Here is a 26559-nt window from a genome sequence, read left to right as displayed (position 1 = left end):
CTTTTTTGTAAACAATTAAGCTCCCCTGGAAAAAAAAAAAGTTACAGTAGGAACCTAGATCCAGCAATCTGATACCATATCAAAAGTGGTGCAGCAATGGAAGCATAGACAAGTGCTGAATATAAGAAAAAAGAGAAGGAAAACAAAAGAACACTGCAAAAGAAAAGAACTCAAAGATGTGCTTGGGAAATGGAATCCATAAACCAAACACGAGAATAACGCGTACAATAGTGAGTCTCTAGCTCCTAGGCACTAGCACTGGCTCCCTCTCTCCATAGAACCTATAGGTGATGATGTGATTGAATGAGGAGGGAGTTGGGTATATAAAGAAAAAAATAATGTCAAAATAGAGGCAAGTTGGCCAGCATAAAATGCCCCAAATAAGCATCATAATAACCATAATAAAATGCCTAAATAACCTGGCCATGCCCAGCATAGGTCAAACTCACACATGAGATGTCTCAACTACTAACACAAATATTATTTAATTTGCCTTTCCATACTTGGTGCTGGGATTCACTTAGCCTCTATGAAGGTTTGGAAATTGGACATGCATCTTTAATTCTATGGAATGGTCAACATTCCCTCTATTTGGTGGTAAGCCATACAATAAATCACATTTCAAAAAAAAAAGAAAACAGAAAAAAATTGTTATACAAGCAAACATCAAATGTCTACTTACACAAAAAGCACGTCTATCCATAAGTTTTGGTAACTCAAGTGGACAAATCAATGGAGAATTTGGTGCATCATTTTCACCTTGAATTACAATAGCCTTTTTATTTTTTTGGATTTGAAATGCATTATTATAATAGCTTCTTTTGAATTATGGCTCTAAACTTCAAATCCACCCTATGCCTAAAGCTATAAATGCCCTATCCATATACATTAATCGAAAATTGATGTCATCTTTATATTCTTGAATCTCAATTCCCAAATTGGACACCATAGTGTCCCATATCATACTACTTGCCCTCACATCATCTTAACTACAAGTTGATATTGGGAAAGTTAAACTTTTTGCAAGGCTATAACTTATAAAATTACGAGTGGATGAATTATCTACCATGATTCTAACCTTATGATCTCCAACAAATCCATGCATTATTACCAAATCAGGTGATCCAAAAGTAGACTCTTTCAAAATGGATGTTGAGATGTTACTTACGTGCATCGTCCACATGCAAAACCTTTAAAGATTTATACTTTTGGTCGCCTTGATTTCCAAGGTTTGCACTATACGAATTTGTTTATCTTTTTTGCCCTTATTTCTTTTTGCTCTTTTTCTTTTTAGCGCAATTCCATGCAAGATGATTTAGTGAAAGACATCTAAAATATAATTTTTCTTTCTTGACCTTGTCATAATTGAAACCAATCTTTCTTCTTGGAGAGGGTGGTAATGACATGATTGGTCAACAATTATAGCAACCATAAAATTCACATAAACTAAAAATGCAAATGTTATTAGTAATCATGTTTGTCATGCACTATCATCTCCTACCTATGAGCCTCAGTCAAAGTCAAACAGGGACATTAGGAGCTTTGACATATCTTTCATGTGCTTTGATGAAGGAGGCAGTTCATTGTAGAGTCTACATTTCTTCTTTCAGTCGGTTTAAGAGTGTTTGTCAATCAGTTTTCAACCTCTACTGCCCTGCCAAACAATATCCAGCCTTCCCAAGAGTTTACGCTTGTATCAGCTGCCACGTCAACATTTTTGTATTTTTTATGTGCTCGTGAAACCAACCTTCCATGGATGGGTGGTAATTCCTTGATTACAACTTAGTTACAACAACAACATTTATTACAAAACTAAGAGATGCAAATTAACTTACAATCTTGGACAATGGACACCCTGCTGGCCCCAAAACAAGCGCTCCTTTCGGTATTTTTCTAACTTAGTTGATGTACTGGAAGCTTCAATTTCTGACACGCTTCCCGAGACTACTAATAAATCCTAATTTCTATTGCAAGTTAGGGTTTACAACAGAGAAATTTGAAATTTCTCAGCCTTTGGTGATCACAATGCTATAATCTTTGAAGCAAGGCTATAGAAAGACTCGATGATAAGAGAGAATGCTGAGAAGAGAGAAAAATCAGACTTTCTTCACGAAAAATTGAAGAAAATCAGTCATTTACTATTGCTCCCTTGTCTCAACAACCAGTAGATGATGTCTCCTACCGTTGATTGGTTTTCTCCTGCCCCTAGCTGCCTCACAAGGTCCTCCAATGGTTATAGGTCAGACCAGCAAGTCCTTTTCCTCTCTCTTGCAAGCTAAATGCACTAAAATGCCTCTCTCCGACCTCTAAAGACGTTTTTCAGTCTTGCATAGGCATTATTTACAAGTGGCAACCTTCGCAAATGGTTTTTCCAACATTATCCATATTTAAATATTAATTCTTTGTCTTTAAATACTTAAAATTAGTCTAATAATTATTTCGATGCCCAAAAAAATAATCTAACTGGCCAATATTTAAATTGACTAGGCAACTTCAATTCCAGAGTGTCTTTGCGCCATCTTTGACCATCAAATTGGTATTAGGTACCATTAAACGCCACTTCTCGAGTATCACCAACTAACACTTATGACCAAATGAATGACCTAGGCCAACAACTAGAACCAGATACCGCCAAGTACCTATGCGGCATAACTCATAGCAACTTTTGCCCTTGACATCCCGTGATTTCCTCAGGTCCTGAGCTCACAAATGTACTCTAATCCCAATTACACCTCACATGTGCAACATTTACTTAACCATGTGATTAAAAATTAATCCGCATGTTAAGTGAGGTTTCAAAAATACATGTCCTTATCACAACTCGACTATGTTAAATGCAACTACCATGCCAACATCAGCCGATTGGCCATTTTTGGCTGATTCCAGCTATTTATAGCTAGCCTCTAGTTGGGCAGATCACATTTTTCTCTCCCTTGATAGGTGCTCCATTGGTTGCTGCATTCTCCTCCGTCTTCAGCATGGACAGCACACTGTATTCTTTATCTCTATCACCATCTTTGTCACCATCACCATCTCCGTTCACTTTAGGTATTGCTATCATCATTTCAGTATGATCCAATGCCCTCATTGACACATCAAGCTGCATGCAGGGACTAATCAGTCCTCTCTTTTGTATTCAGCATTCGTCTTCAATCAGTGCAAATCTCTCTCTCTCTCTCTCTCTCTCTCTCTCTCTCTCTCTCTCTCTCTCCGTGTTCATGGTGCTCTTATGTCGTGCACTCTCATATGGTATCAGAGCCAAAGGACATGGAGTTACACCTATCGAGAGGAGACCAGGCAAGCTGAAAATGCAGATTTTTTGCCATCTGTCCCTTGCTGGAAACACAGATTTTCTGAGTTCTACTAATCCAGACAACATAGGCGGACCATCTACGATCCTATTGCAGAGGTGTAGCTGACATTCGGAACCATTTACAACAAAACGTAGATTTTTGTGAATGTTTGCAAATGTTGAAGATTTCTTATCACCGGTTCAATGGCTTTGATGACTCTGACGAGGAGCTCTCTCATCACTACTCTAAAAGGCGGCATGATCATCGTGAGATAAATTTTGAACACAAACCCTTCTTGATTGTTTACACACACTGGAGCAGCCATCTCCTACCCCTCTCCCCACATCCTCTATAGAGCCCATCCTTCAGGTCCTAGGATGCCTATGATGGCACCGTCAGTACAGGTGTCTATTCTTCCTTCTCTTCCCAAAGAAAACAGTTTGGATAGATCAAATTATTCATTTTGGTCCTACAAGGTGGAATATATTCTTGACACCTTCAATCTTTGGGAGTTTGTTACCCGAGTGATTCCGCGTCCCATTGGAGGATCCTAGAGTGGGATCGACAATGGATCGTGCAGCTCTATGGGATCAATGCAATTATAAAGCTCAATCTTTCCTCTTTATGAGCTTACAGGATTCTATCCCAATGCATGTGCCCAAGTTGCAATAGGCAGCGAAAGTGTAGAAGCTTGCTTCTTTGTACCATCAGAAGACATTTGCCCACCAGATTACTCTTGAGAAGAAATTTAGATACTCGCTATTGATGACTCTCCTCCCATGAAGGATCACATCAACAAACTGGAAGATATGAGGAATGAGATTTCTTTCCTCTGCAAGATCATCTCTTGGCTCATAGATAGTGGTGCTTCAAGTCATGTGACTCCCCAAGGTGATATGCTACCAAGATCCTCGTCCACTCGAGGGTTTAGTCACTGTGGGTGGCATCTGTTCAGTGCCTATTAGTGGTGTTGGCACTTTGACATTATTGCCAAACCGTTCCTCGCCCTCCATTTTGGAAGTCCTTCGTGTTCCAAACTAGGGCTTTCCACTCCTCTCCGTTTATGACCTTACTAGACTTGGTACCCGGGTTGTCTTCACGAGCAAACCATGTATATCAAGGATTCTTCTTCCATAGTTGTTTTAGTCTCACGGATTGTGGCACGAGAGCAAGCTCCACATGCTCCATTCCCCTACTCTTATGTAGGGTCCTTCAAGGCAATTGTCGATTGCTATACTTGTTTCCACTTATGGACCATCTATTCCACAAGTTATTTCCCATCCCCCCACCCTCTCCTCCAATGGTTCCCTCATATCCCCCATCCCTTTCAAAGGGGGATGAACTCGATGATGCAACTATGGATTCCCTAGCCCCTAAAGTTTCAGAGGAGAATTTCCAAGATTGTAAAAAGCTTCTTCATCAACTATCTACATCGACAAACTGCATCGGCATTGACACTCTTCTTGTCACCATCTTCTTAGGCCTCTAACCACACCCAAGATCTGAGAGGGGGTGTTAGCAATCATGTTTGTTATGCACTATCATCTCTTGCCTATGAGCTTCAGCCTGGGTCAATTAGGGACATTAGGAGCTCTAGCATGTCTTTCATGTGCTTTGATGGAGGCAAAAACTCATTTAAGAGTCTATATTTCTTCTTTTAGTCAATTTAGGAGTGTTTGTCGATCAATTTACAGCCTATGCTGCCCTATCAAACAGTATCCAGCCTTCCCAAGAGTTTGTGCCCGCATCAACTGCCATGTTAGCATTTTTTTCATTTTTTATGCAACGCCAACTGAATTAAATGTAGTTGGCCAAGCTCCCACTCGTCAACGAGCAGCTAATCAACTAGTTTTGGTTTATTCCAGCTATTTATAGTTGGCCTCCAGTTGGGGTAGACAACATTCTTCTCTTTCTTGGCAAGTGCTCCATTGGTTGTTGCATTCTCCTCCGTCTTTAGCATGGCTAGCAAGCTGGATATTCTTCGTCTCTATCACTATCTCCATCACCATCACTGTAGGTGCTGCAGTCACCATTTCAGCTTGATCCTGTGCCCTCACTAACACCGCAGGCTGCATGCAAGGACTGATCATTCCACTCTTTTGTATTTAACATTCGTCTTTGGTCAGTACAGATTTCTTTCTTTCATCTCCTGCTATCCCTCTCTCTTTCTCTCCGTGTTCATGGTTCTCGTCCGTTGCACACTCTCACAAATGTTACCACTTAATCTTGGACAATGAACAGCTTATTGGCCCCAAAACTAGCGCTCCTTGTGGCATTTCTTTATCTTGAATTGCAATCTAGATGGAATACAATGAAATTCCTTAAATCTCCTTCACACTCCAATTGCCTCTTGCTATCATAAATAACCAACAAACAAGCCTTCAAACCAATTTTCCCCTTGGTTTGCTCAAGGATGAGCTCCTTGGGTAACAAATTGAGCCCCAAATATTTACTAGCTGAATGGCCACTTGAATATCCTAAAATTGCCCCAATTTCAATATTGAAATTCAAGTCTCTAAGCCTATGATTTCGAGGTGGCTGTCAAACACTAATTTCTCCTATAAATTATGGTTTACAGTAAAGATTAGTCAAAAGCTCCACCTCAAATGGTTGATTTTGCTGGAAATCGTTGAGGAAGGATGAGAATAGGCTGGTCTTGCAAGGGATGACCTTGTGAATGATCTGCCAAGTATGGAGCCTAGCTATAAATAGCCAAAATCAATCCAATCTGGTGGATCTGCTCCTAAAGGCCATAAATATGCTGGCCAACTATACATAAACAATATAATCAAGAGAAATATTATCACCATCATAAATGTTGATCACCCCATCCTTGCCAATGTGAACGTAGTCTAAACCCACTTAAAAAGAAATGCACTGAGGTGATAAATAAACAGCCAATGCGAACACTTGTAAATCCAATAAAAAGATAATATACATGCTCTACCAAAGCCTACCTTCTCCCCCAAAACAAATGAGGGCCTAAATATCAACACTCCTAATATCCACGTCTAATCCAAGCTAAGGCTCACAAGTAGGAGATGACTATACTAGACACGAATGATTGCTAACACTTTAGATAAAGGGTATATTCGTGCATTTCTTTTTGGGCATTGTAGGTTATCTTGGACACCTACACTAGGGGCCTAGCTATGAAGAAATACCCGAACACAAAAACACAAATAACACCATACGACATAGCACAAACTGATAGAACACAATTAGGGTTAGAGTAACTCAGAGACAATGAATATAAAGAATGAATAAAGTGATATGACTATTGAATATACAATGCTCATGTAGCAAACACACTATGCAGTGAATGAAAGCAGCCTCTGAATGTCGAACACTAGCAAACGCAGCAATGAGAAGCTGGATCTGATGCAGACAGAGGTGAGGAGAGAGAAATACTAAAAACGCAGACTACAAGACTGTGATGATGTCGCAAGCTATACGGCAATAGGTCTGCACAGGAATAGCAGCCACTTGTGGCTAGAATCAGCTCCAAACTGCATGAAGAGGGCTGATAATCAAGCGCTAACTGATGGAGACAGCAATCGATAGCTTCAGCTGAGATGTCCTCCACGAAAGGGGTGTCGACAACAAGCTGAAATACCTGAAATTTGCAAAAACGGGATTGAGGGCTGAATGGAGAACAGCATATGTATTTATAGAAAGTTTGGGCCCTTCCAAGTGGGTTTGTGCTTATGGGACATAGAAACTCTCTAGGATCGCATTTCTTTTAAATAAACAAGGTTTCTTCCTTAATTAAGCATGTTTTGGGGTTGTTTAAGTAAAGCTAATGCATTTTTAGCTCAACATCCCCTCTCAAGCCCAACAACGGTACCACAAGAATAGAGGCCAGCCAAGCTCTTTCTTGGTTTATCTTTTACCTCAAGGAGTCCCACCCCAAAGCAACCAGAGCATCGGACAGATTCTCATTGGAGATAGCTCTTCAGTGTCGATTGCTGGACAGGGTGAGATGCAGCTTATTCCAGATGGACGCGGCGGTATCCATACCTCAGAGGTCTTGCATGTACCAGGTTTAGGATATCATCTTCTGTCACTTCATAAGGTTTTGCTCCCTTGGACTTTTGGTGGAGTTTGACAGTGATTCGGTGCGAGTCCTTGATCGTGGGTCAAGGAAGGTTCTCTCATCCGGATATGAGGAGAATGACATCTATAAATTGAAGTCTTCCACTGCCCTCTCTACTCTTCTTCTTACCTCTCAGACACAGTCAGAGCTATGGCATGCTCGGTTTGGTCACCTCAACTATGATTATCTTCGGAGGGCGTCACGTGGACAGCTTGTTCAAGGGTTGCCGGATATAGTGGTGAGCCAGCAGCCATGCGTCTCCTGCATTCATGGGAAGCAGCATAGGGATGCCATTCCCCACAAAGCTTCACGGCGGTCTAGTTCACCGATGGAGCTTGTATCTACGGATCTTTGTGGCCCTATGAGGAACGAGTCCTTGCGAGGGAGCTCGTACTTCATGTTGATCGTAGATTACTACAGCAGGATGACATGGGCCTATTTCTTGGCATTGAAGTCAGAAGCTTTCTCCCACTTCAAGGATTGCCTTCTCTTTGAGGAGAACCGATCAGGCCGGAGATTGAAGACCTTGCGATCCGACAAGGGTGGTGAATTTGTTTCTAATGAGTTTGCTCGTTTTTGTGCAGATAAAGGTATTCACCAAGAGTTTGCTAATACCAACACTCCTCAAGAAAATGGCATTCTTGAACGGAAGAACCGAAGTGTGATCGAGATGGCGCGCACCATGATGGAGCACCAACAGACACCTCAGTTTCTGTGGGCCGAGGCTATGGCTACTGCAGTCCACATCCTTAACCGATCCCCCACTTCGGCCGTTGATGGGATGACACCTTTTGAGGCTTACTTTGGGACTAAGCCCGATGTTTCTTATTTTAGGGTCTTTGGATGTGATGCCTATATTCACATTCCCAAGGCTCATCGTGATAAATTTGAAGCAGCTTCCCGAAGACAGGTATTTGTTGGCTACAGCTCCCAATCCCAAGGCTATCATTTGTATGATCCCGTCAAGCGGGATGTGTACACCAGTCGAGATGTTCGGTTTGTGGAGGTTCCGGCCATACCAATGGGTGAGAAGCATCCCGTTCTTGGAGATCCAGGGGAGAGTTGGGCTCCCGCTACAGTTCCTTTGGAGCCCGCGCCTTTTGATTCTGATTATGTTTCTGACACAGGGTCTACTGTTCCACCGGTCACCCCCGAGGAGTTACCACTGGTGGATATCCCAGAGTCTTCAGCTGATGGAGAGAGACGAGGGGAGGTCCGGCCTCCTGCTCGTTGGGCCCGTGACACACTTCGTGATTCAAGGATCGAGGGGGTCCCTAAGGAGTGGGGACCACAGGATGGTCCACGGCGGTCACGGAGGCACCAAGCACATTCTACGGAGCTTGTTTGCTCTAACTATTGTTTGATGACCCGTGTTATGCAGGATCGAGAGCCCACCTCCGTGAAAGAGGCTTTACAATCCGCACCATGGAAGAAAGCTATGGAAACCGAGTTGGAGGCTATTGAGAGGAATGGCACTTGGTCACTCGTGCCACGCCCCCCGAATAAGAAGGTGATTGGCGTCAAATGGGTCTTCAAGACCAAGTACCTTAGCGATGGTTCTTTGGACAAGCACAAGGCTCGCCTTGTTGCTAAAGGTTTTTCACAGCGCCCAGGGATTGATTGTCATGATACTTTTGCCCCCACTGCTCGTATGGCGACTATTCGAGCTGTTCTTGCCTTGGCTAGCCATAGGAGATGGCCTGTCTACCAGTTGGATGTGAAGTCGGCCTTCCTCAATGGTGATTTGAAGGAGGAGATCTATGTCGAGCAGCCTCCTGGCTTTGGATCTTCTGATGGGAAAGTCTACAAGTTGAAGAAGGCTTGTATGACCTCAAGCAGGCTCCGCGTGCATGGAATGAGAAGATTGATTCGTTCCTTTAGTCACAGTTGGAATATCGGTGTTCTAGGGCCGATCCGCAGCTTTATGTACACACTTCTGAGGCTGGTTGTGTGCTTTTTGTGTTGTATGTTGATGATTTGATTGTCACAAGTGATCATGCACAGAAGGTCCAAGAGACGAAGGCAGCTTTACATCAGACGTTCGAGATGACGGACTTGGGTCTACTCCATTTCTTTTTGGGCCATGAGATTTATCAGTCTCAGAGGGGGATCTTCATCTCTCAGCAGAGATATGTACAGGAGCTCTTGGTTTCTTTTGCGCTGGAGGATTGTCGGACCCTTTCTACTCCTATGGATCCGAACTGGAAGGCCACTTCCCATTCAGCTTCTCCCATGGCGGATGCTTCCCGTTATCGTCAGTTGATTGGATCGTTGATTTGGCTCCTCAACACTCGTGTTGATCTTTGTTTTGCTGTTGGGCTCTTGGCAGGGTTTATGAGTGCACCTCAGACGGTGCATTGGCAGGCTGCTCAGAGGATCCTTCGGTATTTGAGGGGGACGTCTGATTTAGGGATTCATTACCCCGCAAGCACAGGTGGTTCAGATCTTGTTCTTACAGGTTGGAGCGACTCGGATTGGGCCGGTGATGTGGACCACAGGCGGTCTACTACAGGTTACTGTTTTACCTTGGGTGCAGGTGTTATCTCATGGAGTAGCAAGAAGCAGCCCATGGTGGCCCTTTCGTCTACTGAGGCGAAGTATCGGGCCGCGTCTTCCACCACATGTGAGGCTGTGTGGCTTTGGAGATTGCTGGAGGAGCTTGGCTGCCCCCAGACTCATCCTACTTTGCTGCAATGCGACAATGAGAGTTGCATTGCCTTGGCACGGAATCTTGTTTTTCATGCCCGGACGAAGCACATAGAGATCCAGTACCACTTCATCAGAGAGAAGCTTCTGGATGAGACCATCACCGTGGAGTACTACAAGACGGAGGATAATCTTGCAGATTTGTTTACGAAGGCACTTCCCTAGGCTCTACTTCGGAGACATTCCAGATCCCTCAGGCTTCTGCCCTGCCTAGGCTCTGAGAGGGGATGTTAGAGATCATTGCCTTGTCAGATTGCACAGTCCAGTCGGACTGCCATGTGGCAGTCCAACTTGCTGCAGTACAGTCGGCTGCATTTAATGCAGCCGACCTGCATTTTCTGGCGCCCAAATTTTTGGCTATTTATAGCCGAGTTTTCAGTCTTCTGCCGACATTCTTCTGCTCGCAGATTACAGACTGGTGGCTCGCGCAGATTCCGTCTCTGTTCGGAGATTTCAAACAGGAGACAGTGCAGACTGCAGCAGACTTCGAGGTGAACAGCAGGTTGCATCGTCGAGGTGGAGACACGCAGTCCAGCGCACTGCGCCCGTGTATATATCTGCATATCTTTGTATACAGCACACTTTATACAGCAGATCTTCATCTTCTACTGTCTCTTTCTCTCTCTTCTCTCTTTCTGCGTTCTCTCTCTCACTCCTACGCTTCCGCACCGCTGCACTCTGACACTTGGGTTCATTTCAAACAGTTGTTTGCAGCATCATGGTTAACTAACATGTTTGAAGTAGATGTCACAACTGCATGGCATAAATTGGATGCGGCAAATTGTACCGATTTAGAAGAGTACAATAAGAAATTTTGGGAAGCACTTTTGCCCGTGAGTACTTACAGGACAGTGCCCCTGTCAAAACAAATTGAAAAGTACTGTTGCGGTTCGCCCAAAGCTATCAGGGATTATTGTACCAAGACTAGGGTTACAAATATGGTACAGTTAATTGAAAATGCTGGTGTGGCAAATGCATTGTTGAAAGGAAAAGCTGACAGCTTTAAAGGCACTGAAAAGAAGGATTCTCTGTTTAAGTAGGCTCCTGGCAAGAAGAAGAAGTAATTTCCAGAAAGGACCAGTTTTACAAAGAAGTCTTTTTGGAAGAAAAGATTTCAGCAGCAACCTCAGACTTCTTTTAAACAGGGTAAAGGACAAAAGAGGCCACTTTTTGGCAAAACATTTGAAGAAAGAAAGGCTTTAATGATGGCTGGAAAATGCTTTATTTGTGAATAGAAAGGCCATATTGGTTCCAAGTCCCCACAGCAATTTTATAAAGATGCGGAGGATAAAGATGCGCCTAGTAAAAAAAAGCCCAGCATTGGCTTGGTGCCTGATATGCTGGGAGATCAATCAGTTGATGATGCTACAGAATTGTGCAAAGCTTGGGGAAAAATCAAAGATTCCACAGTGCTTATTTTCTTTGATCCTGGAGCTCGTGCAAACTTTATCTCACCAGCATTGGCAGCTAGATTGGGTATACGTCCCGAGGAAATGAGACCAGTTGGACATGCTGATTTGGCATGCCCAGGACATACTAAACCTGTCACCCCCATTCTTGGCAAACTTCGTATGCATATTCAGAGCTATGTGGACACAGAGGAGTTTCATATTATCCCTCTAGAGGGCTGTGATGTTCTGTTGGGTATTCCATGGTGCCACAGGAATCATGCTATCTTGGATACTTACAATAGAACGATTACTCTTATACATAGGAGCAAGATTCGTGTTAGATGTGAAGTTTAAAAGAGAGTCTATCCCAATTGTTTCTGCTTCTGCAATTACTTCTGTAATGAAATATCATATTTCTACGTACTTGGTTTTTGCAAAGCAAGTTGATGAAGTTGACAGTAATGTGTCTGTACTAGATGAAAGTAAAAGGGCTTTCTTGGATAAATTCAGTGACTGTTTCTCAGATTCGTTACCAGGAGAGTTACCCCCTAAGAGGCCTGAAGATCATACCATAGATCTTATTCCAAGGACTAATCCGCCCAATAGGCCACCATACAGGGTCAGTGCAACGCAGCAGAAAGAGATTATGACACAAGTTAATGAGCTTTTAGAGAAAGGACTAATTCAGCCCAGTAGTTCTCCATTTTGTTCACCTGTGTTGCTAGTTCAGAAAAAGGACGGCTCTTGGCAAATGTGTATTGACTACAGAGCCTTGAATAAGAACACGATCAAGAATAGGTTTCCGATTCCGAGGATAGATGACATTCTTGATTGATTACAGGGAGCAGGAATGTTTAGCAGGATAGATTTAAAAAGTGGATACCATCAGATCAAAATCAGGCCAGAAGATATCCATAAGACTGCTTTTAGAACGACATTTGGTCTCTATGAAATTTTAGTCATGCCGTTTGGATTGACCAATGCTCCTGCTACGTTTAGCAGGATGATGGATAGAATTTTCCGCCCTTATCGAAGTTTCGTTGGCATATTCTTTGATGATATGATTATCTTTTCAAAGAATGAAGAGAAGCATAGAAAACACTTAGTTACAGTCTTTAATGAGCTGAAGCGTAATAGATTGCTCATTAATGGTAAAAAGAGTGAATTCTTTTTGGAAGAGATTCACTTCCTTGGACACATAGTTTCTAAAGATGGTGTGAAGATGAATCCTGCAAAGATAGAAGCAATTGTCTCTTGGCCAGACTTGAAAACTGTTCATGATGTCCGTGGTTTTCTTGGCCTATGCTCTTACTACAAAAGATTTGTAAGACACTTTGCAAAGATTGCTTCTCCTTTACATACGCTTGAAAAGAAGGATGTCAAATGGCAATGGACTGCAAAGAGAAATCAGCATTTACATGTTTGAAGGGAAAAATGACTACATATCCAGTACTTATTTTGTCAGATCTGTCTTAGCCATTTATAGTGCAGTGTGATGCATGTGGAAACAGCATTGGTGTTGTATTAATGCAGAATGGCCAAGTTGTGGCATATGAGAGTAGAATACTTTCTGTCGTTGAAAGGACTCACCAAATTTATGAGAAAGAATTATTGGTTGTGATCCATGCACTCTCTAGTTGAAAGCACTATTTGCTTGGTGCTGATTTTGTAATGCAAACGGATCATCAAACACTTAGATACTTTCTCACACAGGCTAAATTATCAAAGAAACACATGCATTGGGCGAATTTCCTATCTATGTTTCATTTTCAAATAGTACATGTGAAAGGCAAGAAGAATGTAGTTGCAAATGCTTTATCTCGAAAACCACAAGTATCAACTGTTTCAATTCCTTATCACCATGAATTGGATGATATGAAAGAGCAGTATGCTGATGATGAAGATTTCTCTAAAATCTATGAACAGTTAATCAATGGCCAACATCATGATCATTATGTGTTCAAAGAAGGCTATATCATGATGCATGGAAGACTGTGTTACAAAACAGCTAAGGCCAAAAGTTTTATTAGAAAGTCATACTCCACCGTATGTAGAACATCGTGGTATTGATGCTACAATCAAAGTGGTAGAGACTTTCTTCTATTGGCCAACCTTGAGATCTAATATTGATGCATATGTCAGATCTTGCCTTGTATGTCAAAAGGTCAAATTTGATAGACAAAAGGCACCAGGGTTATTGCAACCACTGCCTATTCCAGAAAGGCCATGGGAAACTATTGCCATGGATTTCATTTTTGATCTTCCAAGAACTTCTTCAGGGAATGATGGAATCTGAACTATCATTTGCAGATTCAGCAAACACGCACATTTCATCCCTGTAAGGAAAAAGGTTACGTCAAAACACATGGTAAAGATATTTATGCAAAATATCTTCAAGTACCATGGAATGTCACGGTCAATTGTCAGTGATAGAGACCCGAGAATGACTAGCTTGTTTTGGAAAGCATTGTTTGAAAACATGGGCACTACGCTGAAATTTTCATCTTCTTTCCATCCACAAACTAATGGACTGTCTGAAGAAGCAAATTCGATTGTTTTAGATTTACTGAAGTGTTATGTTTCAGATCATAAGACTTCTTGGGAACACTACTTGCCATTGGTTGAGTATGCATACAATAATACAGTGCACTCATCTACTGGCAAAGCACCTTTTGAGATTGTGGAAGGTGGAAAGAAATTGCCTCCCATTTTGCAGACAAAAGATAACATCTTTGAAGCAAATCGTTATGTAAAAGATTGGGAAGAAGCATATAAAAAGGTCAAGTATGGCCTAGAAAAGTCACAACTAAAGAGAAAAAAGCTGCTGATAGTCATCGTCGAGAGCTCTTGTTCAAAAAGGATGATTGGGTCTTATTGCATTTTGAAAAGGCACATTTGAGAAAATAGAAGGGCGAGGAACATTTGTTTCCAAAGTTGAGTATGTGTTATTATGGCCCTTTTCAGTCTCAGAGAAGATCAATGACGTAGCATATAGGCTGAAATTGCCAGAGAATTGGAAAATTCATAATGCATTCCATGTGAGTCTATTGAGGCCTTTTATTCGTGAACTGCCAGAAGATTTGGTTCAAGAGGAACAGCCTGAAGTAAAGGAATTAGATAAGATTCTAGTTCTTGAGCAGATTCTAGCACATAAGGATAGGAAAGTGAAAGGTAGAGTTATAAGAAGATTTTTGGTGAAGTTTAAGAACTATTCACCAATGGATGCCAAATGGATGGAAGAGGCTAAATTGGCAGATTCGCCTCAGTTATTGCAACTTTACCGAGAAGCTTTCTTACTGGAATCTACAGTGACTTAGAATGCTTTTTGAAGCAATGTACATTCTCTATTGTACAGTTGAATATTGTATCTCATTGAATAATGCATAATGTATGGCTTACATTTAGCATTAACATGTGTATCATTGAATCAAAACTCAGTGCTTTGAAGTTGTATTTGTTACACTTCAATTGAATAAATATGCATGTTGTGACACTAATAGTTCGCACATACGTGCTATCGCCCTGTGTTGCATCCGGAAACATGTATATTAGAAAGACTCCTAATAATCATAGTTGGATACAGGATGTAATCCTCCATCTATGTGAGACTTGAACTTGCGATGACACAAATGGTAGTGGAAAAACTCCTGAAGTAGCCCCGTGTCATCTGTTAGCAAGTGATACATGCGATGGCACTAATAACATGGAGAATCTTGTTATCGCCCTATGTCATCCATTAGCATGTGTGGCATGCCATCGAGATTGCTTGCTTCTTTCAAAAGGGGGATATGTCACCAAGTGGTGATACTTTTTACAGTTGCTTTTCTTATTTACTTATATAAATATTTTATTTTTCTTTTATTTTGTTGTTGTTGCTTTTTACCCCCAGAGTTCTTTTGAAATAAACGGGATCTTTGCATGGCCAGAAGAGGCAGCCATTGGGACAAATTAGACTAATGGTTTATCTGAGCCTTAGGACTGTTTGAGCCTTAGGACCAGTTCCATATTGAATGGGCACTGAAGAATAGAATCCCAGTGGTTTGCGACTGTGTGCTTAGCCACTGGAGATGGTGCAGGACAATGAGTCTGGCCAAGATAGAAGATGCACATGTGAAAATGCTCACGGAATAAAAGTCATTGTAACTGAGCCACATTACACTTTTGATGTGGTCGCAATGATAAAAGTTGCACAGAACAACTTGAGGAATGCAACAGTCACCATCCCTAAAATTTAGGGAGTTAATATTTTTAGACCCCAGAATCTGTTCGCGGCATTGTCTTCGTTTTTACACGAGGATTAATTCTCTAGCTTGTATGGAGGTCAAATTTTGCACCGATCATGGAGAATTTTAGACCGGAAGGTTTAAACGGAAAAATTGTTACATGTATGCCATGTGGCACAAATTCCCAAAAGAGAGAGGGAGAGCATTTTTAAAAAACGTAATAAGCATAAGGGGCAGATGGGAGAATGAAGTTTTGAGGAGCTGAGGGCAGATTGCTGCAAGAAAACCAGCCATGGAGACTACTTCTACGTCTCTAACTCAAGCACGGAGGTAGAGCTTGCTCCCTCTGATCACCTCTCTCTCTATTCTCAGAAGAAATGCTTTGCATGATGGATTGATTCCATCGAAGGTACCATTCTGTGTTTTCTCTGCACATGCTGAATTGTAAGGACAGTGAACTCTGCTCATGCAGAATAAGAAACAGTGAACTCTGTTCATGCTGAATCAGAACAGTGAACTCTGCACATGCTAAATCGTAAGAACAGTGAACTCTGTTCATGCTGAATAAGAACAGTGAACTCTGCACATAAAGAACAGTAAGAACAGTGAATTCTGCACATGCTGGACAGTAAGAACAGTGAATTCTGCACATACTGGACAGTAAGGGGTGTTGATCTGGACATGCTATACTGTTCCTATGCAGTTGGGATTTACTTAGAAGAGATGAAAACCGACTGTTCACAGGTTATGTATTTTGGAACATTACTGTTTCTGTAATTTTCTATCTTTTAATTAATAAAGAGATACCGAGAGGGGCGCCAGTCTTTGAGGCCAATCTGGTGTTGAGCGAGGGAGAGAGGTCTCTGTTTATGTGTGTGTATGTAAAGTCCAGGTGTTAATTGAAGGAACTACCGCTTTATGTGAGTCATAGACCGGTTACAACAACTGTGGGAGAGTCAAATGGAAAGTGAAGCACCGCCAGTAAACTCCTTAGATAGATGGCCTCGGTGGTGCCATCGAAGAGAGTCCAATACTCAGCCTCAACCATGGAAGCCGCCACCGTCCCCAGTATACGGCTTGACCAAGAAATGGGAGCCGTGCCCAAGGTAAATAGGTAGCCGCAATGGGAACGCCGGGTGTCAGAATCTCCTGACCAATTAGAATCAGTGTACCCCTACAAACATAAACCAACACCTCCGAAGTGGAATCCAATGGTAGGATCCCGGAATCTCGCATGGTCTACTGGTACCAGCGAGGTAACGGGTATCCAGGAGGAAGCCTAGGAGCGAAAGAATCTACGGAAATGTCAAGAGTGAGAAGTAGACCGTGCCCAGTGGGCACAATCTCTTATTATGTGGAAGAAGGGAAGGAATCGGATTGGAGTCCTGTGCAGAGAACTACACGATATCCCTCTCGTCAAAGACGACATCTCACCTAACGATCACCATGTTTGTCCAAGGATCAAACAAACGATAGGCTTTCGCTTCAAAGAAATATCCCATAAAAATAAGGAGATCAGCTCGGGGAGTGAGCTTTCCTATCGTGTCATCAAGCATATGTGTACGCACGACACCCGAAAACTCTGAAGTGGGAAATAACTGGCCGAGAGCCAAAAAATGTCTCATACAGGGTCTTCTAAGGAAGAACCGCAATTGGATGCCGGTTGAGGATGTACACCGAAGTATTGACAGCCTCGACCCAAAGGCGCTCAGGGAGCTCTGCTGCGAACGGCATAGAGCGTGCTATTTCCATGATTGTCCGGTTCCTACGCTCTACAACTCCATTCTGAGAAGAGGAGTTGGTAGAGGTGAGCTGGTAGGAGATGCCATGCTTCTGTAGAAACTCAAAAAACTCGCGGGAGATGAGCTCACCACCACTATCACTCCTCATGCAACCGACACAACCACCAATCTGGTTATGAACCAACAGCAGCCAAGCAGAAAAATATATGAAAGCATTTGACTTATGCTTGAGAAAGTACACCCACATGTATCTGGAATGATCATCCACTATCAAAAAGAAATACAACGTGCCATTCAAGGCAACAATGGATGTCGGCCCACAAAGATTAACATGAATCAATCTAAGAGACACCTCAGCACGATATGAGATTTGCTGAGGGAATGGAGTACAGTGCTACTTCCCGAGCTAACAAGCTTTACAAACATCTCGAGCTAGCTTCAGGCGTGGAAGGCCCTTAACCAACTCACGGCGTGACAACTCATAAAGAGAGTCATAACCAAGATACCCTAAGCGAAAATGCCAAAGGCGCTCGCTATTCGTAGGCTCCCAAGATGTAGCTAAGACCTAGAAGCTATGGAACACAGAGCCCTCAGCTGTCAGCTTGGTCAGAAAATGTGTCATGTGGTATAGGCCATTAGGCTGTGCCTCACTGCGAGCAATCACTAAACCAGTCTAAGAGTCAAAAACCTCAATTGTGGTTGCTGTAAAGAAGGCTGCTCACCCCAACCAGCAAAGCTCCTGAATAGATAACAAGTTCAACCCAAGCTGAGGAACAAGTTCAGGCGTGGAAGGCCCTTAACCAACTAAAGAGAGTCATAACCAAGATACCCTAAGCGAAAAAGCCAAAGGCACTCATTGTTCGTAGCCTCCCGAGATGTGGCTAAGACTTGGAAGCTATGGAACACGGAGCCCTCAACTGTCGGCTTGGTCAGAAAATGTGTCATGTGGTATAGGCCATTAGGTTGTGCCTCACTGCGAGTGATCACTAAACCAGTCTGAGAGTCAAAAACCTCGATTGTGGTCATTGTAAAGAAGACTGCTCGCCCCAACTAGCAAAGCTGTTGAACAGATAACAAGTTCACCCCAAGCTGAGGGACATGATATACGTTGTCCAACGAAGCTAGATATGGACCCTTGTTAGTGACAAAACTGACACAATCTTGAGCCTGAATCTTGACCGAGAAGTTGTTTCCTACGCAAACCCATCCGGCAACAGGGGCTTGGCAACAGAAAATGTCCGCTATAGGAGTCATATGATGTGTAGCTCCACTGTCCACAATCCAAACAGGAGCTGAAGTACTCGGCTGTGACGAGTAAGCCTCTGAGGTAACCTCATCAGGAGACAACTCACAAATATGGACAAGACTCGCATCGAATGTCTCTATGGAGACAATGTGGGACTCTACAGACCAGTCAAACAAGCCCTCTAAAGTTGAGAACGTTGTCGACTCAGATGGCTGGAGCGGTGGCAGTATGAGCCTGACCTTTAAACTGTCCCTTGCCATCACCCTGTCTCCCTTATTGGGGGTTGCTAGACTAAGGAGCGTGGGTCTGTGACTTAGATTTTGGCGTTGTGCCTCTTGCCTTTGATCGACACTCGTCGCCAAAATGGCCAACCTTTTGACAATATTGACAATACCTATTCTTTTTAGATACATTCTGTCACCCAGGTTTGAGAGATTGGGATGTTCCTTAGGATTCCCTGTATTGATTTTGCTTTTGTTTTTTATTTTGATTTTGATTTTGAGTGGAGATTTGGTTTTGTTTTCCCTTCTCTTGTTGCCCTTTCTAAAAATGAGCAACAAGAGCCCCCTCTGAAGAGGAATTCATATGAAACTAATCGAACAACCGTGCGTAACGCAACAGTTGACACTCAAATTCATAGAATCTAAGCATGATAGGCTTTGAAACTATACCTTCCACAAAATTGAAATATTTCTTGGGGAGTTTATTTAGGAACAATGTGACCTAATCATCAGAGAACTTGGAAATCCCCGTAGTGGAGAATTCAACGAGAAGACGTCAACTTGACTTTCAAGTCATCCCAGTCAGTGATTTTGAAAAGCTGGAGCTCATGGTCAAGATTGATACGTCGGGTCCTATCCCGAGCTGCGTAGTGGTCAGTCAAGTATGCCCATCACTCAGACACTAAGTCAAAATGTTGAAGCTGAGAATGAAACTCAGGCAATAAGCCCTACATCAGCTTGATAGCAGCAGAGGCATTCCTAGCCTTCCATAAGCGGATAACCTCGTATGGGACAAGTGTGGGATCGGGTTGGGGCTCCAACCCCTGTACAAGATCCCATAGGTTCTGGAAGTCAAGGACATGCCTCATCAAGTTCGACCAAGTGGTAAAGTTTGACCCATCAAAATGAGTCTTGTCATTGAATGCATGCTTAGCAGAAGATGAGCTAGAACCATGAGGTGTCAAGTAGGTGGAGTAAGATGGATGTGGGGGATAAGATAGTGAAGGTGGATATGTCTGATAGGTAGGAGGGGGTAGAGGTGGGTAGGGAGAAGTAGACTGTAAGTGTCCAATGAGTACTAATTGAGACGGAGGCACTAAAACATGAATATTTCCATAAGGTGCCGGTGTAGGTGGAGGCACTGGGACACAAAAGCCCTGTCCAAAATAAGGCTAGGGCACAACAGTATGACCAAAAGGTCCACTAGGTAAACCCATGGAGGCAAACTATGGAGTCGACTGATCCACACTCCGGAGAGACTGGAGGGAATACCCAAGCTGCAATGATCTCGAAAATGTGTATGAAGTAGGTGAAACACCACCCGGCTGAGGGAAGGATGAGGTCCTAAAGAATGTGTCTATGTTTCCATAACTCCCCGATGTGATGTGCGGTGCGACATGAGGTGTTTGAAATGAAAATGTAAATGGTGTGAATGGAAGTGGGGAAGCAGTGGAAGAATGTGGTGGGATGGGTGGGTTTTGAAAATGTGGTGTGTGAGATGCATATGCATTTTGTTCATTTTTATCATTTAATGATTGAAAATGAAAATGTAAAGATGATGATGCACCATGCAATGAAGAAAAAGAAATACCAAATTCATTCTGATTTTATGAAATAGACTGAAAAGAAGAAAGGTTAGAAGAAGAGGTACTTGGCTTTTTCTTATAATCTCCACAACGTGTGTTAACATACAAGAATAGGTCCTCGAGGACCCTTTCCGTAGTCAACAAACTGGACTCTTTCTTCCACATGATCTCTACCAGAATATTACAAAGCAAAAGAGGTAAAAGAATAAGGAACAAAAGACGAATCTAAAGTACCTTGCACCGGAGTGGACGAAAGAGGATGAAAGAAAGGAACATACTCCAAGTCTTGTTCTCCAAGAGGAGGGCCCATCCCTGATGGAGGTCTCAACAGTCCTACAACATCATCAGATTTACGCGCAACATCTAAAGAGAGAAATTCATGCATACCTTCATTTAAAAGCTTTTCTTGAAGGGCAATCCTTCAATCGAGCTCCTCAATCTTCTTACATCTATAAGCTATGATCAGTTTGTATTCTTCAAAGGTCAGCTTGCCTAGCTTTTCTTCCATGTAATTAGAAGTGTCTTCCACCATGTCGGAACTTTGTGGAGCAAGCTAATCGGCCTACTCTCGCTTGATTCTCAGCATAGTTGGTTTTGGAGATTAGATCGGTATTGTTATATTCGAAGTCATTTGAACCTACTGTTGTTTTTGCTTCTTGTGTAGAGCTTTCAGATCAAAGGCCTAGGTTTCTCAAAGAGTACCAGGCTCTGATACCATGTAAAGAAATATCCTAACACAGAAACATAAACAAAAACCGTACGACAAAGCACATACTAATAAAAGAACACAGTTAGGGTTAGGATAACTCAGAGACAATGAACACAGTGAATGAATAAAGTAATATGACTACTGAATATTCAATGCTCATGCACCAAACACACTATGCAATGAATGAATATTGTACCTTGAACTCTTGTATCTCAAAAATCAGGGCAAGGGTAATGAGCTAGAGAATGTGTCGTACTCTGAACGGATCTCGAATTACAACAAGGCAATCTCCGGATATCATAACACCAACAAACGCAACAGTGAGAAGCTAGATCTGATGCAAACAACAATGAGGAGAGAGAAAGACTAAAAACGCAAGCTGCAAGAGAGAGACTAAAGCTGCAAGCATGACAGCCTACAGAAAACAGAAAGACTAAAAACGCAGGCTGCAAGAGAGAGAAATACTAAAAAAGCAAGCAAGGCAGCCTGCAGGAGAGAGAAATACTAAAAATGCAGACTGCAAGACTGTGATAATGTGACAGGCTGTACGACAGTAGGTCTACACAGAAACAGCAGTCGCCTGGCTGGAATCAACTCCAAACTGCATAAAGAGAGCTGAAAATCAGGCACCAACTAATGGAGACAGTTATAGACAGCTTCGATTGAGATATCCTCCACGAACGGGGTGTGGGCAACAAGCTGAAACACCTGAAATTTACAAAAACAAGATTGAGGGCTGAATGGAGGGCAGCATACGTATTTATAGAAAGTTTGGGCCCCTCCAAGTGGGTTTGTGCTTATGGGTAATAGACACTCTCTAGGATCGCATTTTTTTTAGATAACAAGGTTTCTTCATTAATTAAGCATGTTTTGAGACTGTTTAAGTAAAGCTAATGCATTTTTAGCTCAACAATAGTCGCATCCAAGACCTTCATAAAACAAGCATACTATCCCTACCATTACTAGATATCGATGAAAAAAAAAAGGCTAAGGTGTGAGTGACACAAATATAGCAACGATATAAAGTAAGCAAGACAAGCAAAGAAAGTAAGCAAGCTAGAAAGAACTACCTGAGAGACCGCCATGTGCAATGCAACAAATATAATGAATCCAGAGTCAATCACTCCAAAAGACCAAACATCAATAAAGGCACACAGATGCATGTTTACATGAACAGAATGCCAATGCGTGGGATAATGCAAAGGGAGATGCAAGATGTCATACTCACGCAAAATGAAATACAACGGTGCCGCTACGACAGTGTCCTTACAGGAAAATTATTCACTTGCACAAGTGCCCTTTTACAATCATGTCATCCTGGCAATACGGATGAAGTTACAAATATTCATAAGTACAATACAAAAGAATGAATGAATGAATAAATGTCTAAAAACTATAGGCACCACCATTGCCACTATCAAGAGAAATAGTCAGTCGCCCTCTCTTAAACTGGAAGGGAAAGCAACACGGAAGCACCCTCTCCCTGTCAATCTGAAGAAGTAGAGGAGGGTGTCTCCAAACTAGTCTTGGGTAAAAAGTACTGAAGAACCGGCCTGTTGACCACTTTGGTCAAAATGTCTACAAAACTGTTTGATGAAGATACAAACTCTAGGCGGATGGTGTCTAGCTCAACTTGCTCTTTGAAAAAGTAAAAGTGAACTTCCACATGCCGTGTCCATGGTGTGATGATTGGATTGTCCGCAAGGGCAATGACACTCTGGTTGTCGCAAGAGATAACGGTGGGAGAGTCACAAGGGAAGTGAAGTGCCACCAATAAGCTTCTCAAAAAATGGCCTCGGTGGTACCATCAAAGAGAAACCTATACTCTGCCTCGGCCGCAGAAGCCACCACCGTCTCTTACTTATGGGTAGACCAAGAAATGGAAACAATGCCCAAGGTAAAGAGGTACCCGCCATGGGAACGCAGAGTGTCAGGATCTCCTACCCAATCAGAATCAGTGTACCCCTGCAAACATAAACTAAAACTATAAGTGAGACCATAAAAATAAGTACACCATAAATAACGCAACATGCATAGACATGCAATCCAATAAGGCATCCTAGGTGCTATGAAATACCAACTAAGAATGCTGACTAAGTAAGCTGAGTCTAGCCTAGTATGAATTAATCAAAGAAGTTTTCTTGTTTTATCATCACACGTATGTATGTATCTACGACATCCGAAGACTTTGAAGTGGGATATGACAGGCCAAGAGCCAAAGAATGCTTCGTATAGAATCTTCTGAGAAAGGGCTACAGTCGCAAGCACCAGTTAAGGATGTAAACCGCAATGTTAGCAACCTCAACCCCAAGGCGCTTAGGGAGCTCTTCTGCGAACGGCATAAAGCGTATCATTTCCACGACTATCCGGTTCCGATGCTCTACGACTCCTTTCTGAGAGGGGAGTTGGTAGAGGTGAACTTGCCTCAGAGTATAAGAATTACTGCAAGCCAAGCGCAATGGGATCAAATAGAAAGTAAACATCTGATTAGAGTTCACCAAAATTAAGAGGAACTGAGCCATAAAAACTGATATTTTGAGTTATTGATTCAGAATATTTTAACCCCCATATGGTAAAAGCTTCTATGTTCTTTTTATTCATGGGTGAGATTAACTCTTCTAACCATCTACAAGAACCAATTTAGATTTATTGTTCTAAAATCCTCCACAGTAAAATACAACTAGAGATGTGGTAGGATATTATTCACTAGCATGTTTGGTGAGCACATGAGAATATAATAGTGATTCTAGGTGAACTATATCCATGTAGTCCATCCTTGGTTATAGTATATTGATTGTGTTACCACTTCTTTCCTTAGTGAGTTATACTTAGTGACTGTATGTACATATGTGTGCTACTTTCATATTAGTCTTTCAAGAGATGCCATGCTACTATAGAAACTCGGAAAACTCGTGGAAGATGAACTCACGACCGCTATCACTCCTCATGCAACCAACACGAGGACCCATCTAATTATGAACCAGTAGCACACAAGCAAAGAAATATGTGAAAGCATCGGACTTATACTTAAGAAAGTACACCCACATGGATCTCAAATAATCATCCACTATCAAAAAGAAGTACAATGCGTCGTTTAAGGCAACAATGGATATGGACCCACAAATATCAACGTGATCCAATCTAAGAGACGTCTCAACTCTATGTGTAGACTACTAAGGAAATGGGGTACGATGTTGCTTTCCAAGCTGACATGCTCTACAGACATCTCAAGCTAGCTTCAAGTAAGGAATACCCGCAACTATCTCATAAAGAGAGTCATAGCTAAGATGTCTTAGGCGGAAATACCAAAGATGCTCATTGTTCGTAGGCTCCGAGATGTGGCTAGTGCTTGGAAGCTATGAAACACGAAGCCCTCAGTTGTTGGCTCGATAAGAAAATGAATCCTGTGGTATAGGCCATTAGATTGTGCCTCACTACGATCAATCACTAAACCAGTCTAAGAGTTAACGACCTCGACTGTAGTCGCTATAAAGAAAACTACTCGCCCTAACCAACAAAGCTACTGAACAGATAACAAGTTTACCCCAAGCTGAGCGGCATGGTACACATTGTCCAACAAAGTCAAATCCGGACCCTTGTTAAGGCAAAACTGACGCAACCTTGAGCCTGGGTCTTGATTGAGGAGTTATTTTCTGCGCAAACCCGCCCAGCTTGCAGGGGCTTGGTATCGAAAATGTCCTCTATAGGAGTCATGAGATATGTAGCTCCACAATCCACAATCCAGACAAATGCTGATGTGCTCGGCTATGATGAGTGGACCTCTATGATAATCTCATCGGGAGGCAACTCATAGATGTGGATGAGACTTGCATCAAATGTCTCTATGGAGACGATGTGGGCCTCAGTAGACCAGCCAGACAAGCCCTCTAGAGTTTAGAACGTTGTCGACTAAGATGGTTGACCGATGGCACTGTGAGTCTAACCTTTCCACTGTCCCTTGCCATTACCCTACCTCCCCTGATGGGGCTTGCCCGACTGAGGGGCGGGGGTCTATGACTTGGATCTTGGTGCTAAGCCTCTTGCCTTTGATCGACACTCCTGGTCAAAATGGCCATCCTTTTCACAATGTTGACAATATCTATTCTTCTTAGGTACATTCTGCCACCCGAGTTTAAGTTGAGACTAGGAGTTTCCTTGTGATTCCCTTGCTTGATTTTGATTTTGATTTTGATTTGAAGTTTGATTTGGTTTACCCTTCCCTTGCTACCCCTTCTAAGAATGGATAACAAAAGCCCCCTCTGAGGGATTATTTATATGAAACTAATCGACCAGCCGTGCATAACGTAATAGTTGACATTCAAATTTATAAAATGTGGGTAAATTAAACAAAGAACCCACTTATTGCACAATATTAAAGTATTTACGCATCAGCTTGTTAAGAAACAATGTGACATGATTGTCAAACCACTTAGGAGTCACTATAGTGAAGAATTCGGCAAGGAGATATTGATACTCAATCAACTTAACTTTCAAGTCATCCCAGTCAAAGATTTTGAAGTTCTAAAGCTCATGGTCGAGATTTATTCGACGGGTCCTATCCTGAGCCGCATAGCGGTCAATCAAGTGTGCCCATCACTCTGATGCTAAGTCAAAATACTGAAGCTGAGAATGAAACTCAAGCAATAAGCCTTGCATCAACTCGACAATAGTGGAGGCATTCCTAGCTTTCCATGAGCGGATAACCTCATATAAAACAAGTGCGGAATCAGGTTGGGATTCCAACCCTTGCACAAGATCCCATAGGTTCTGTGAGTCAATGACATGTCTCATCAAGTTTGACCAAGTAGTAAAGTTTGATCCGTTAAAACGAGTCTTGTCATTGAATGCATGCTTGGCGAAAGATGAGGTAGAACCATGAGATGTTGGAAATATGGGATAAGATGGATGTGAAGAATAAGATGGTGGTGGTGGTGGTGGTGGTGGTGGTGGTGGTGGTGGTAGAGATGTCTGATAAGGAGGAGGGGAAAGAGATGGGTAGGCAGAAATAAGCTGAGTGTCCAATGAGTGCCAATTGATGCAGAGACACTAGAACATGAATGTTTCCATAAGGTATCAATGGAGGTGGAGGCACTAGGACACATAAGCTTGTCCAAAGGTCGGCTAGGACACAACCTAATGACCAAAGGGTCCACTAGGTAATGCCATGGAGGCAAATTGTGGCACCAACTGATTCACACTTGGGAGAGACTAGGGGAAATACCCAAGTTGCAATAATTCCGAAAGTATGTGAGGAAAATGTGGAACACCACCTGGTTGAGGAAGAGATGAGGTCCTAACGGCTATGCCTAAGTTTGAAGAACCCCCCGATGTGGTGAATGAAAACAC

The 26559-nt window shown here is 42.4% G+C and overlaps 1 protein-coding gene across 9 annotated transcripts in view; it reads right to left on the bottom strand.

Moving 5' to 3' along the window:
* The window catches only part of LOC148028686 (Met-10+ like family protein / kelch repeat-containing protein), a 98259-nt gene that overhangs the window by 63691 nt on the left and 8009 nt on the right, over positions 1-26559 (bottom strand). The gene's annotated exons all lie outside the window — the stretch shown is intronic.

Source organism: Lygodium microphyllum, chromosome 11 (assembly GCF_053477565.2).
Source record: "Lygodium microphyllum isolate KBCC chromosome 11, Lygodium_microphyllum_v1.1.10, whole genome shotgun sequence".
In the NCBI taxonomy this organism is placed as follows: Eukaryota; Viridiplantae; Streptophyta; class Polypodiopsida; order Schizaeales; family Lygodiaceae; genus Lygodium; species Lygodium microphyllum.
Note: the sequence above shows the minus strand (reverse complement) of the source record. Positions and strands in the feature narration are given on the sequence as shown.